Source organism: Squalius cephalus (assembly GCF_949319135.1).
Source record: "Squalius cephalus genome assembly, chromosome: 1".
In the NCBI taxonomy this organism is placed as follows: domain Eukaryota; kingdom Metazoa; phylum Chordata; class Actinopteri; order Cypriniformes; family Leuciscidae; genus Squalius; species Squalius cephalus.
In genome coordinates, this window is record NC_137122.1 from 7583111 (window position 1) to 7598590 (window position 15480).

General features: G+C 36.3%; 1 protein-coding gene and 1 long non-coding RNA gene across 2 annotated transcripts in view; one reads left to right on the plus strand and one right to left on the minus strand.

Moving 5' to 3' along the window:
* The window catches only part of LOC307155908 (GTPase IMAP family member 8-like), a 60426-nt gene that overhangs the window by 26378 nt on the left and 18568 nt on the right, over positions 1–15480 (plus strand). The gene's annotated exons all lie outside the window — the stretch shown is intronic.
* On the minus strand, positions 8898–11879 carry LOC307157249. The gene is made up of 3 exons (XR_013820911.1): positions 11829–11879; positions 9897–9991; positions 8898–9348 (listed from the first exon to the last, which is right to left on the minus strand). It is a non-coding gene; the product is annotated as an uncharacterized lncRNA (long non-coding RNA).

Sequence of the window (15480 nt, forward strand, 5' to 3'; positions counted from 1 at the left end):
ATTGAGACTTAATAGCCCAGCCACTTTTCTGGTATTGGGTGGTCTTCTGTAGGTCTTGTGTTCACGAAATGAAAAGAACAAACATACGGTCGTTTCGGTGGTTTCTTCAAATGTAAAGCTTTTAACCACAGGCGAAGGGTGCGGTAAAGTAGGTTTTATGTTGGACATTCGTTAGACATTCGCCAAGCAAATTAAGGGACTGTCTCAAAACTGCACACACACACACACACACACACACACACACACACACACACACACACACAAATAAGCATTCCAAGGTGCGAAACCACGCAAAGCATACTAATAAAATGTAAAGATGTGAATTAAGTGGACAACCTATTTTGCGTCAATACTGCCGACGTTGTCTTTGCTGCTATATATTTATGTTTAACATAGGCCTTCCACAACTCTCTCCCCATATGTCGAATATATCACCAATGAGGCTTATCATATGTCACCAAGCAGCAGCAGCGCCGCGTCAGACACGTTTCTGGTGTGCAGAGATATAGAAAACGCCATGCAACAGAAACGCCAAGTAAATCTTTCTTTTGTACCAGTTATGACAACCTCTAACTGCACAAACAATCCCGGTCTTCCTTGAAGCCATAACGATGAGTTAGTTGTTATGAATACTTGTTTGATTAACCGCTACGGTGAGCTCGCCAGTGACCGGAAGTGCCTGACCGGAAGTCTCGCACAAAATACCGTCAACTGGCTGCGTCCGTATTTCCGTTAAAAAATAAGGTGAATACAAACATATTATTTTCAGCAGGTTTAAGGGCACTCAAATAAACAAAAACAAAAAATCTAGGAGGATATTGCTAGGAAACTGACTGCAACTAGGGGCATTAAAAGATCAGGGAAGGAGGTCAGGAAGAAATGGCAAGCTTTGCTAAAAGGAAAATGGCACTGCAGAGGACAACATTAAATAAATGGGCAGTCTGCCCAATGAGTTCCCCCTTCTCACAGCAGAGGAAGAAATGGCCTTGTCAATACTTGGCACAAGTGCTTCGGATGGCATTTGTGGTGGTATATGCATCCATGGAGGAGTAGGGGTAACTCAACCTGAGCCTGAGTCAGGTCCTTCATGCTCAGAGGAACTATCAGTTTGATCTGCCATCTCCTAGTGCTCCTAGTCCTTCGTGCGCTTGCGCGTGCCTCAAAGAAGGACTTACAACAGCTACAAGTGTGTGCACTATTATACTTTATCGACACGAGTGCCTCAAAAAAGGACTTACAATGACTTACAAAGATACATAACAGCTACAAGTGTATATGCACTATTATACTTTATTACATGGCTTGGTTGAATTCCAATGTAGAATGCAGTCTGTTATTTCTTGATAACAGACCGCTGCGAAGTATAACACACCGTTGCCATGAAAAACAGAGCGTTGCTATGGACACGTAACGGACTATTTTCTTTAGCAGAAGCAATACAATCGTTTTTAAATCAATAAACTCCTTTGTAAATCAATATTTTGTGTCAAATTATTTATTATCATGAAAACACATCACAGAGAACGATCAACTCGGTAACCATATTAACCCCTAGTTCATTTTGCTCCGGAATTACTCGTCAAGCTATAGAATAATACCATAATTCCTCCGTTCAATTACGCCTAAGACATCCAGAGTCACACGCAGACCCATAACAAACCACCAGCCGCATAATTGGGAATAACAAGCCTTACCTTAACACAAAATTGACCACAGAGGCCTGAAGTCAGCTTCCTTTGCTGTTCGTCCAGAAATCCAAGAAGTGGATGGGCGATGACCTGCCTTAATCCAAGATATGATAAAGGGCTTTGGGTCGAAACTCTGCAATGGGGGTCCATTAATGTCCAGAAAAAGAAGCGATGAGAGGCTGTTTTCACGCAACCTATTGCGGGTCTTGCTGTCAGTATCATTGACGGCAGAAAAACCCCTCTCACACTCAGCTGAAGTAGCAAGGTATGTTCTACTCACTGTGCAAATCTTTTCCAGCTTTCTGCCTGGTGCTGTGTCCTGTAATTTCCAGTCGCGAAACTCCTCGACCACCTCTCTGGCTGGTTCACCAAGCATTTTAGCAAGTGCACGTACTTCGTTTTCTCCATACAGGATCAAAGCATTCCGATCCTGTGGCCAAAAACGCTTGTCCAGGGGTTTTAGCATTTGTAGGAGGTCTGATTCTGGCATTCGCCTTGTGAGATTGTCGATCACAGATTGATAAAGCTGATTTCGATTAATCTTGCCTGTGCCCTCAACTAGTTGAACATCTTTAAACAGCCCCAGAGACGTGCGCTGTTCGGCCTTCCGTGTGGATTTCCCTCCACTCGCTTTCATTGCTTTCAGTATATCAATACACTGCAGAATGTGGCAACTGGCATCAACTAGAGTGATATCTCTTTGCTGACATTTCAGTGACAGGCCCTGCAGCTCACGGAGAATGTCTTTCATGCAAGCCAAATCAAGTAAAAACCCTGAGTTTGTGAGGTGTTTGTATAGCGCCAGGAATTCCTTCCTCTCTGTGTCGTTGCGAGATGCATCCTCACTTGCAATTTTGAAGTGGCGCGCTAAAGCAGGGTAGTTATTCCAGACCGCCTTTACAGTATTGAAACTACTCGCAACCCATCTGATGTTGAATATCTGTCCAATTCTCAAAATCTGCATATTTAGATCGGCAGCAGCTTCCTCAAGCAATCTCACTTTCTTTGCAGACTGGTGGTACAGAGAATACAGCTTGGCAATGAAAAACTCTAAATGATTACATCCAGAAACCACTTTCAAAGAATCATGGACAGCCAATTCAAGGCGATGGGCCAAGCAATGTATGGACTGGATGTTTGGAAAATCACGCTTAAGCCTTGCAATGACTCCAGTGGATTTGCCAGTGAGAACTGAACGCCATCGTCTGTGGCGATGCTGATGAGGTTTTCCCCTAAAAACTCATCATATAATCCCGCTGTATGAAGGCACTGTTTTAAGCTGTTGTAAATGGACTCCGCATTTGTGCCCTTGTCTAAAAAAACATTTTCTATATCTCCTTTGCCACTCACATCACATCTCACGTATACGATGAGATAGGCACGCCCATGTACTGTGCTTTCGTCAATGGTGATGCTAATTTTTGAATTGAGCTCTCGAATATTTGAAACAAACTTCTTCCGCATTTGCTGTGCAATATGACCTACAATCTCAGCACAGGAGTGATCTGATTTATGCGCAGTTCCCACCTTTGCACCATTAAGCTCCTGAAGCTTCATTAAAGGGGTAAGCTTTCTGTAAGACAGCCTTTCCTTAGCCACCATATAGGCGGACCTGAATGACGTTGCGGTCTCCTCCATTAATTTGGAATTCACCTCAATTACTTTATTTGGCAGAATCGCCTTTTGCTTAGTCAATGCTACTTCAATGGCCCTCTTGTGTGCAATGCTGTCCCTGTGTTTATATATCTTTTTTCGCAACTTGTTCTGAGCAGCGCTGTTTATTTCCCCATTAATCCACTCCTCAGACAAGTGCGTGCCAGGTACCTTTTCAGACAGAAGAAGGTTTTTTGCGTCCCTACAAGCGATGCACCCCAAGCTTCCATCCTTATCAAACAGCCATGTATATCGGCTCTTCCAGTCTCTCCACTGCTGGCTGTTCCAGTTTAACGGGAGAGAGGACTCGGAGCAAGAGGGGTTAGGATCGTGACCGGCCTCTGACGAGCTGTTACCATCTTCAGCCAGAGAGGACTTTATTTCTTCAGCTTCTTGCGTTGTCACCGCGGGCGCGGCGGGATGTCTAACAGTGCTTGCAGCAGGTGAATCGGTCGTGCTGCTATTAACGTCATCACTACACAATTTCTTAATAAAACCAAAATTAATTAAACTGCCTTGTTTTCTTTTTGCCATGGCTATGATGGTATAACTGCAGAATGAATTAAGGACTTCTCGCGCAGATAAATTGCCTCCAACGTTTATTTTTTTCTACAAATCTATGACGTACTAACATATGTGGAATTTGCACCGCAGCGCCCACACACATTGATGCTCATGACAAGAATAGCATGTATAGTAATCTTTATTGAAGTAAATTAGGTTTTAATCGCCGTCATGCATGAATGAATAATATTTTTGCTATTTTACACATAATAATCCATCATGATCACATTACACAACTGAAATTGCATGTCAAAATATATACTTTTTTTCAATCGTCCCTCCTGAGTGGGGCGATTGAAACACAGGGGTGGAACGGATGAAACATAACAGTTTATACGACAACTATTCATCTAATGCTTGTTTTTATGAACAATACCTGACAAGTAACTTATGTACATATTGTTACAAACATATTTTGTAATTTATTTTCATTTAACCTGTTAGCCAGCAATCCCACTTTTGAAAAATCTCCAGAAATGGCATACCCAAACTAAAACAGATACAGTTCATGAACCTTTTGCACTAAAAGCACAAGTATGATCTCATTTGAAAGCTGACACTTGGTTTATTGTAAATTTAGAATTAATTATTGTAATAATGATTTTTTTATATATAAATAGCTTCAAAGTTTTGTAATGTTATTAGAAAATTATTTTTTATAAAATATCTTCATGATATAATATTGAAAAATAATAATATTGGAGTGTGAAGAATCTATGAGAATCTATCAATATTTCTCTAAATGTGCAATGTTTTGTTAAAAGCCCTAAGGGACTTTGTTTGGTCAAGCACTTTCATGACCACCGCACAGGAGTTTTTTTCTGAATGGGAGCGGATGACACTCATAATTCATATTAAAGGTATCGACTCATTTTTTTCATTTCATAACTCCTGTCACAAATTAAGACATAACTGTCACTATAAGTTTCTCAGAATAAAATAGTCAAATACTGAAACTTGAGTCTTATATCTTTATAATGATGCATAGTTGTTTGTCAATGTATAACATTAAATCTATCTGATAGTAACTTTGAACTATTTAAACAAAGATTGATTCAGTGAGTCGGCGTCCTCGTGAAGGATAACAGTAATATTAACCATTTTTGTTCTTTCGCCCAATAAACAATAGGTGATAAGCCTATGCGCATTTTGCGTAATCATTCTAATAGGCTCGACGAAGACAGACAAATCCGTTTACAATTAATTTTCTTACATTTCTTCCTTGAGTCATATTGAGTGTTTGCTAGTTGAGTTATTATGAAGAAAATGAGGTCAACCAGAAGACGATAAATTAAATTTATTGAAGATTGAAGATTGGACAATTGATGATTATTAAAGAGATGTGTTGTGTAATTGAAAATGAATTTGCATTAAAAGAAACAAGTCTAGGAACAGTATATGAATCTATGAACAGTATAGGCTAAATAACTATGTAGTTTTTTTTTTTTTTTTCTTATTCTTATTCTTGGCATTTTCTGTAGGTTCATATGGTTAAATAACTATTAAACATCGAAAACACATCTTATGCATTACAAATGTTTTCATTATTTATTGCAAAACACTTTTTTATTCAATGTTTAAACACATAGTGTGACCACATTAACAGCGGTTTTCCTATGACCAGGTTTAACTGGCAGGAGGCGCTGTTGGGTGAAATACAACCGTCCCGACAGCCCCTCCTGCCAGTTAAACCTGTTAAACCTTAAAAACTCTGATATTACACACTTAAGGGTGTGTTGTAGTACTAATACACCTGCCGTATTATCATTACAATGGCACATAAAACAATAACTTGTCAGTCAAAAAAAAGTACTGCATGAAATAATTTGTGGTTCATCCATCCCGCGTTTCAATCATCCCGGCTCTCCCCTACTTAAAGTTTCTATTTCACTTACAAGACTTTGTGGTTATTTTAGTATGTTAAGAAGCTTACCGATATTGAAATAAGGGTTTATTGAAATAAAGTTAATAATATTCAGAGGCTGCTTAGAGAGATCTAACAATAAACTAACCCAGGGCCCCTCCCGCTTAAATCTATGAGAGAGGGTGCTAAATAAACATATGCATACTGTCACAGGATCAGCTACACATACAGCCACACCATAAACACTAGATCACAATCACCGATTACTGACTTACAGCACCTGCCTCCAATCATCACTTACACCATATCTGCAGTCACCATCCTCAATCCCATCGTCTGGACTCATCTGAACTATAGACACTACCCAGCAAACACAGAACATTGGCACAACGTACCCAACCTTCTAACAACATGGCCAAAAGGTTGCTATAACTAAGTTGTGTGGTGAAGGTTGTTACAGCGTTGACACAATATTGACTTTAAACCACTGTTTATTTTTTCCTTTGATTTGTCTGCTATTTAAGTCTCATCCGTTTCTTTGCTAGATTTTCTCATGTCTGCTTATGCTGGTTAATGTAAGTCACTCCAGGTATAGTCCTGACATATCATAGTAACACTATGCCTTTATTTATTTTACAGAAAAGAGCCATTCGCATTATTTTCAAAGCAGGATATAGAGACCACACAAATCCACTCTTTATTAGGTCAGGATTATTAAAACTTAAAGACAAACTCTATTAGTGATGTTCAAAGCTAGAAGCAAAGCTCTTCCACATGACTTACAAAAGTTATTTGTTTTTACTTCTGAAGATGGAAATCACAGACGGCCGTATGACTTTAAACATCTAATACAGGGTTCCTCAATTGTTTTTTACCAAGGGCCAAATTCTGCCGACAATACAAAGCCAAGGGCCACCGATCAAAATGTTATGACCTTAATGTTTGCTCTTCTGCTATTATTGTTGTTGTTGTTTTGTTAAAAGAGTCACAAATCACAATATAATTATTCTGATTTTATTTATTTTTATTTATTATTTTATTTTTCTCATTAGTCTGTTTTATTCATTTTATTGCATGGTGGATATTAAAAACAAATGAACAAATAACAACTCTGGATCTCCATGTCCGGAAATGTCATCATCCGTGAACAGCTTGTTGGCCTTGTTTGCCAGGTTCCAAGCCACACGTAAGGATGCTGCGGTGGCATTCTCCTGTATGGATGTGGTTTTTTATGAATAACAGCAACTGATTGCTTGTAAGCTGCTACCAATTGTGTTACCTTCTGTTTGCAACTCTCAAAATGTTCAGGAAAATTGCTGTTAAAAATGCAGTGCAATGAGTTGAAATGGCGTTTGATATTATCAGCCTTATGCCTGGTTCAGATTACACGATTGTTTTGTCTGTTACGATAGTCACTGTGTCAGATTACACGATTTTGACTCCTAAAAATCTTGTCATGTTGTGGACAAGAAACATGTCAGACTACACATTGTTTTCCGACCAGTCATCGAGCCGTCTCACTCTCACACCCATTCACTCGCACATATAGGCTACACACGCTCACTCACATACTCACACACGCACTCACACACACTCACGCTCACTCACTCGCACTCACACACGCACATAAGTTACACGCACTCTCTCTCTCTCTCTCTCTCTCTCTCTCTCTCTCTCTCTCACACACACACACACACTCGCGAACACACACTCTCACTCACTCTCCCTCACTCACTCACTCGCGAACACACACTCTCACTCACTCTCCCTCACTCGCGAACACACACTCTCCCTCACTCTCCCACTCACTCGCGAACACACACTCTCACTCACTCTCCCTCAATCACTCACTCGCGCGCCGTAGTCGTGGAGGACCGTTAAAAAATTAAACATGCTAGTCTTGTCCATTCAGATTTGAATCGTCTATTTTCTGTGTCCACTTTTCTTTTCTTAACACTTGCAATATTTTCGATGTGCGCGAATGCTGTCAGATACAGCGTTTGAATTTTAACGCCAGTGACGTGCTTACGCTGATGTTACCATGACAACCTTGAAATAAGCGCGGGCCAAACATTTTTCCCTCACGGGCCGGATGTGGCCCGCGGGCCGCCTATTGAGGAACCCTGATTAATAGCACGAACAAACCTGAAACAAATGTGTTTGTCTGTTGCTGGAGTAACCCATACAGAAATGTAATATATGTCAATATATGTAAATTACATATATAATGTTAGTGCCCATGTATGTCTGCTGCATATATGAGAATATATGCAAAATTCATATATGTAAAACACATATACATATATGAAACATATATTTCAAAATATATCAAAAATGGCCGTTTTCATGTAAGTGCCATATATTTTCCCGTATATGCACATAAATGTGAAATATATGTAAGACGCATATATGTATACACGCATATATGGCGCATATATGTATACACGCATATATGGCGCATATATGTATACACGCATATATGACGCATATATGTATACACGCATATATGACGCATATATGTATACACGCATATATGGCGCATATATGTATACACGCATATATGACGCATATATGTATACACGCATATATGACGCATATATGTATACACGCATATATGTATACATGCATATATGTACTTATTTCTATAGTACATACTTTCACATGTATTAGGGATACAAACCTTATATCTGAATGCCTTGAAATTAAATGCCTATAGTTGGAGATTGTCTATTGTGTGAATACCAAATATAGTATTTTAATACAATAATGCAGTGTTTTCTTTGTCATTTTTGACAAATACATCCACAAAGTACCATAACCATATGCCACAGCTTTAAAAATGCATCAGTATCACATGCATGTACACTGTAAAACTTTTCACTGTAAATTTACAGTTAAATACTGGCAGCTGGGTTGCTATTCACATACTGTATTTTTACAACACTACTACAGTAAACAGCATTTACAGTACTCCACTGTAATTACCAAATACAGCATATACCACATTTTACATTAAACTTGTCGACAGCAATAAATTGTATTTTTACAGGGAATACTGCTTTTATTATTACATAATTAAAATATTATACTTTAAGGTTTCATAAGAGTAGTCACACTAGGAAAAAGAAAACATTTTCTGGGTTTTAAAACATTTATTTAGTTAAATTGCCTTCTGTGAACATGTTGGCTGAATTACTTTTTAAACATAAAATGCAATTTTAACACTTAAACAGGTAACAGTTAGCACTTAATTAAAGGAATAGTTCACCCAAAAATTTAAATTAGCACATGATTTACTCACCCTCAAGTCATCCTAGGTGTATATGACATTATTCTTTCAGACGAATACAATCAGAGTTCTATTAAAAAATGTCCTGGCTCTTCCAAGCTTTATAACGACCATAGTCCATAAAAGTGCAAACGAAATCCCATTCAAAGTCTGCAAGGTTTCGCAGAAGTGAGGACACCTGTAGGCTTACAGTGGTGTTCTTGTTTTGCACAACTTGGCCAGTTTTCTTTGAAGTTACTTGTCCTTTCTTTGTTTTTGATCCACGTTCAGGATTGATGTCAAGAAAGCGTCTAAAAGGCAGAAAAAAACAACAATTAAATATTATTAACTGAGTGTATATATTTTGACAAAGAGAGACAGCACAAAAGCGGTCTAAAACTGAACAACATGAAAAAAATAAAATAAATGCAATGTTGGATGTTGTGAAAAAAAAAATGCAATGTTGGATGTTGTGATCAATAACTGATATTTTTTCTGCCCTGGTAAAATACATCAACTCAATGTGTCTGTTTACATGCACACTGTCAACTAACTAAATTTTTGGAAGTGGGGTTGCCAGATTTAAAGTTTTATTCTACAACTTTTGTCTACTCATCACCCAGCTCATTAACAATATCATGCCCTCATCCGGTGCCATCAGAGTATCAGTGGAAAGGCAGTCTTTAGACTCTCCGTTTATATAGAGCACACACTGCCAGAATCCAGCCCAAACCTTTGTGACAGAAATAATTTAACTTAATTGCAAGCCTTGCAAGTTTATTGCATATATGACAACATGATTTACCAGACTAAATGCATGTTTGCACCCAAAAATTTTAATTCTGTCATTATTACTCACCCTCAAGACTTTTGTTCATCTTCGGGACACAAATGAAGATATTTTTGATGAAATCTGATAGTTTTGTCCTTCCATTGATATCAATATCATTGCAACTGTCAAAGCCCAGAAAAGTGGTAAAAACATTGGTAAATATATAGCTACAGTGGTTCAACCTAAATATTATGAAGCAGGGTTTCTGCACATTTTTTAAAGTCAAATTTAAGGCTTTTTAAGACCTTTTTAAGACCCGAAGAAATCAAAATTAATACCATGCATTAGGGGTGAGCAATATTGACAAAATATGTCTCGATCGATATTTTCAAAGTTTTCTTGATAATAATTAGATAACATTTTACGGATTGTGTTTCTGTGCTTGGTGCCATGGCTTGTTTAGGCCTGTTGACAGCTGACTGACAAAGATATTCATATTCTATGCAGTGGTCAGTTTACAGCAGTGACAGAAATTAACATTTTTTATTAAGGGGTAATATATTTGCCACCTTAAATTGATTTCAAGGGGCATTTTCACCTATATACGGACATCTGTAGATGTTTCAACAAGATATCTTTCACATCTACTGCAGTCAGATTCACCCGTGTTCACTCTGAAGGAATCACTCACATGGCTGGGCACTTGTATGACACATCAAGGATGTTAAAAGGCTAAAAGCAGGTTTAAAAATTGAAGTCAACAGGGTGCAAATTTTAAAAAGAGGATAACACGGTGTAGGCAACACCGATTTTTGTCGTTGTTCTCTGTATTGACAGCACTCCAAATTTACAAAAAAATTAGCTCAATGTTAAAATTGACCAGAGTTCTCCTTTAAGGTTGCACTAGTTACATGGATAATTTAAACAATGTTTTTACTAGCTTTCTGGGCCTTAAAAGTTGCAAAGACGTTGCTGTCTATGGGTGGTTCAGAAACCTCTCAGATTTCATCAAAAATATCTTAATTTGTGTTCTGAAGATGAACGAAGGTCTTACAGGTTTGGAACGACATGAGGGCGAGTAATTAATGACAGAATTTTCACTAATCCTTCAACTGAAAACAACTTGCACCGATATATCTTAAAATATATGACTGCCACTGTTTTATCTCAAGATGCACACCAGTAATGTTTTTTTTTTTTTTTATGATACATTATTATAAAAGCTGCTTAAATACCCTAATTTTATTAAGGCCTAGACCTGGCTTAAGCTAAGCCCTGTATGGAAACCAGGGCCATATTGTTCATACCAGTAGTCAACATAATAAATACTGTCAAGTCAAGGTTAGTGACACAATTCAGTCTAATATATATATATATATATATATATATATATATATATATATATATATATATATATATATATATATGTATGAATTGCAAATATGCCAATGACTAACCTCTGACCAAACTCAAGGTGCTGCCTCTTCCTGGTACTGCAAGCTGAAGTTATAGGAGGAGGCAAACAGCGCTGCCAGGCCAGTGATGAAGAGGCTGTGATCCTTCACACACACCTTGACCTTCCAAACTTAATATCCAGCACTGGTTGCTTAGAGATTGACCTGTAATGGAATAAAAAAGAAAATAAAAAAAAAGAATAAATAAATAATATTAATAATTAAAATAACTACTGTGGGTTCCACTGTGGTTCGATGTAGTTGTCTATTCATAGTTCTATGAATTAAATTTTTCAACTAAAAATTAAAATTGGTTAGAATGCTAAAATGCACTGGCATATAATTTTGTTTGTTTTAAGCATAAACTCACTTAATTTTGACTTATTCTTTCAGAAAACAAGACAATTTTTACGTGTCTAATAAATGCTTCTTCATGTAAGAATTGTAGATATCTGGACTGGAAACAAAATAAAAACACTAATTAAGAAAAACATATTTTGCAGTAGGGTGAGTAAATGATGGCTTTTCATTTTAGGTTTCATCTACCCCTTTAATGTTTACATACCAGGAAATAAGTCGTGGACTTTCTGGCAAATGTAGATTGCTGGACATCAGCCATGCAAATTTCTGAAACAATTTTTAAAAAGGACAGCACAACCTTGATCAACAGAACCCAAAACATAAAACATATTACAAATTAATGAGATTTGCTGAATAATCTCTACTTATCTGCTTGAAGGATAACACCGTCTAACTTCTTTGAATTAGGGAGTAGTTGTAGGACCATGGGATGGCAATCAGGAACAGGCCTACTACATTTGAAAACAGCATTAGGAACATGGATTTTCATGTGCTAGCAAAATTCTGACAACGATTCAAAAGCACGATCACAGAACTGACAGAATTTGACAGCATTTTTTTTTTTTACAACATAGACTATAACTGTAACACTACTTAAAAGCACTTACATTAACAATGGCCATCAGATTACAAAGCCTAAAACGAAAAAAATATCAAATGCACGTCATGCAAATAGCATGGTAAAGGTTGTCTATTATATGAAATGTCGAAGTTAACGTTACTTGGTAAACAGGTGGAACAGAGTCAGTGAATTGCTTGCGCGGCCACGGTAGTAAACCGCGTTCGCAAAATCAAACCAAATACGTGAAAACAATGTAGAAATGCGAACGCAAAAAAAAAAAAAAAACTTATATATTGGCTTACCGTATCACTCAGTTGAACAATTCTCCATCTTCTCAAACTCTAAATCCCACTTATCGTCACGCGCAGGTTAGATTATTCAATGACAAATTCTTCCATCCGTCTTCAGGTAACTTAGCTGCTACCGTTAACGTCGTCCATTTTCTGCTGCGTCACAGGCAACTAATGTTTGAAACACGAACCGAACCGAACCGAACCTCAAAAAAGCTTTAAAATTGCTCACAGATTCGCAGACATTGTTTATCTTGATAACAGGAATGATTATTTGTTCAGTTGAATCCCGCTGACAAAACGAGTTTGCCTGTTGTAGCTGCCTAACGTTACTGTCTGCTCGCATGACGCGTCACATTTGAACTGAATTGAGCGCGAAAGAAATCAATCCCACAATGCAATGCCTTTTCAGTCAGTATGATGGTAACGAATTTATCAGGACGAAAACATAAATGTGCTGTATATTTACAGCTGTTCTGTAAAAGATACAGCTTAATACTGTATTATGGAAATACAGTAGCCTACAATTCTGTAAGAAATTCGTTGTAAATTTACAGTAAAGGGTTACAGTGTATGTTTACATACATTTATTAAATATGTTGAAAACAAATATGTATGTCACATATTTATAATTAATGTTGTCCATATATGCGAGAAACCAATACTATACTGTAATATATGCAGATATATGGTATCATATATGGATGAACTCAAATATTTTCTTCACATGTTTGGACACATACATGTTCATATATGCTGCAGGCATATATTGTGTTCTCAGATAAGTCAAATATATGTATAGATATATGTTGCAGTCATATATTGTGTTCTCAGATAAGTCAAATATATGTATAGATATATGTTGCAGGCATATATTGTGTTCTCAGATAAGTCAAATATATGTATAGATATATGTTGCAGTCATATATTGTGTTCTCAGATAAGTCAAATATATGTATAGATATATGCTGCAGGCATATATTGTGTTCTCAGATAAGTCAAATATATGTATAGATATATGTTGCAGTCATATATTGTGTTCTCAGATAAGTCAAATATATGTATAGATATATGTTGCAGGCATATATTGTGTTCTCAGATAAGTCAAATATATGTATAGATATATGCTGCAGGCATATATTGTGTTCTCAGATAAGTCAAATATATGTATAGATATATGTTGCAGTCATATATTGTGTTCTCAGATAAGACAAATATATGTATAGATATATGTTGCAGTCATATATTGTGTTCTCAGATAAGTGAAATATATGTATAGATATATGTTGCAGTCATATATTGTGTTCTCAGATAAGTCAAATATATGTATAGATATATGTTGCAGTCATATATTGTGTTCTCAGATAAGTCAAATATATGTATAGATATATGTTGCAGTCATATATTGTGTTCTCAGATAAGTCAAATATATGTATAGATATATGTTGCAGGCATATATTGTGTTCTCAGATAAGTCGAATATATGTATAGATATATGTTGCAGTCATATATTGTGTTCTCAGATAAGTCGAATATATGTATAGATATATGTTGCAGTCATATATTGTGTTCTCAGATAAGTCAAATATATGTATAGATATATGTTGAACATATATTGTGTTCTCAGATAAGTCGAATATATGTATAGATATATGTTGCAGGCATATATTGTGTTCTCAGATAAGTCGAATATATGTATAGATATATGTTGCAGTCATATATTGTGTTCTCAGATAAGTCGAATATATGTATAGATATATGTTGCAGTCATATATTGTGTTCTCAGATAAGTCAAATATATGTAGAGATATATGTTGAACATATATTGTGTTCTCAGATAAGTCGAATATATGTATAGATATATGTTGCAGGCATATATTGTGTTCTCAGATAAGTCGAATATATGTATAGATATATGTTGCAGGCATATATTGTGTTCTCAGATAAGTCGAATATATGTATAGATATATGTTGCAGTCATATATTGTGTTCTCAGATAAGTCGAATATATGTATAGATATATGTTGCAGGCATATATTGTGTTCTCAGATAAGTCGAATATATGTATAGATATATGTTGCAGGCATATATTGTGTTCTCAGATAAGTCGAATATATGTATAGATATATGTTGCAGTCATATATTGTGTTCTCAGATAAGTCAAATATATGTATAGATATATGTTGCAGGCATATATTGTGTTCTCATACAAGTCAAATATATGTATAGATATATGTCATGCTATTTAAAATATAAGTACATATATGGCCATATATTACATTTTTGTATGGGAAAAGCTTGGAATTCTCTAAGGAAAGATTTAAAAAGGTGTACAAATATTTTGGAATTTAAAAGGAGTTATAAAAAGAAACAACTTGAATTATATCAAACTGAATTTGGATTTGGACTGTATGTGATCATTGTAAAACGTTTAAACAAATATTAGATATGTTGGAGTTTGGGTGATGGTGGAGGGAACAATGCTAATGACATCTACTATTTATGTTATTTCTGATCATGGAAATGTAAAGGAAAATTCAAATGAATTGTATGTGCCTTGTACAAATAATGCATTTTCATGAAAAGAATAAAAAGAGAAAGAAAAAGAAAAAGAAAGAAAGAGACATGTGAAGCTCCGATTTGCTTTGTTCTCTGCCAACTTTACCTATGCCTGCAGTGCCACCCTCTCTAGTCCCGGGTTGTCCTCCTGGTATTGGACTCATACCTGCTTACTGGTTTCTGGGCTTGCATCTCTCCTCTGGATTTGTTGGTGTTTCCTGGACTGATTCCGGTTACCGACTTTTATTGCCCGGCTTTCGACTAGGCTCTCCTGTTATTTGTTTTACTTAAAATAAATTTGTATATTTAGTTCTTTTTTTCACAAATGTATGACTTTTGGAAGTGTAATTTGATTACCATATGCAGTTTTAATAAAGTTGAATTAGCTAACCTTCTATGTTTTAATAAAGTTGAATTAGCTAACCTTCTATGTCATTTTTACTCTT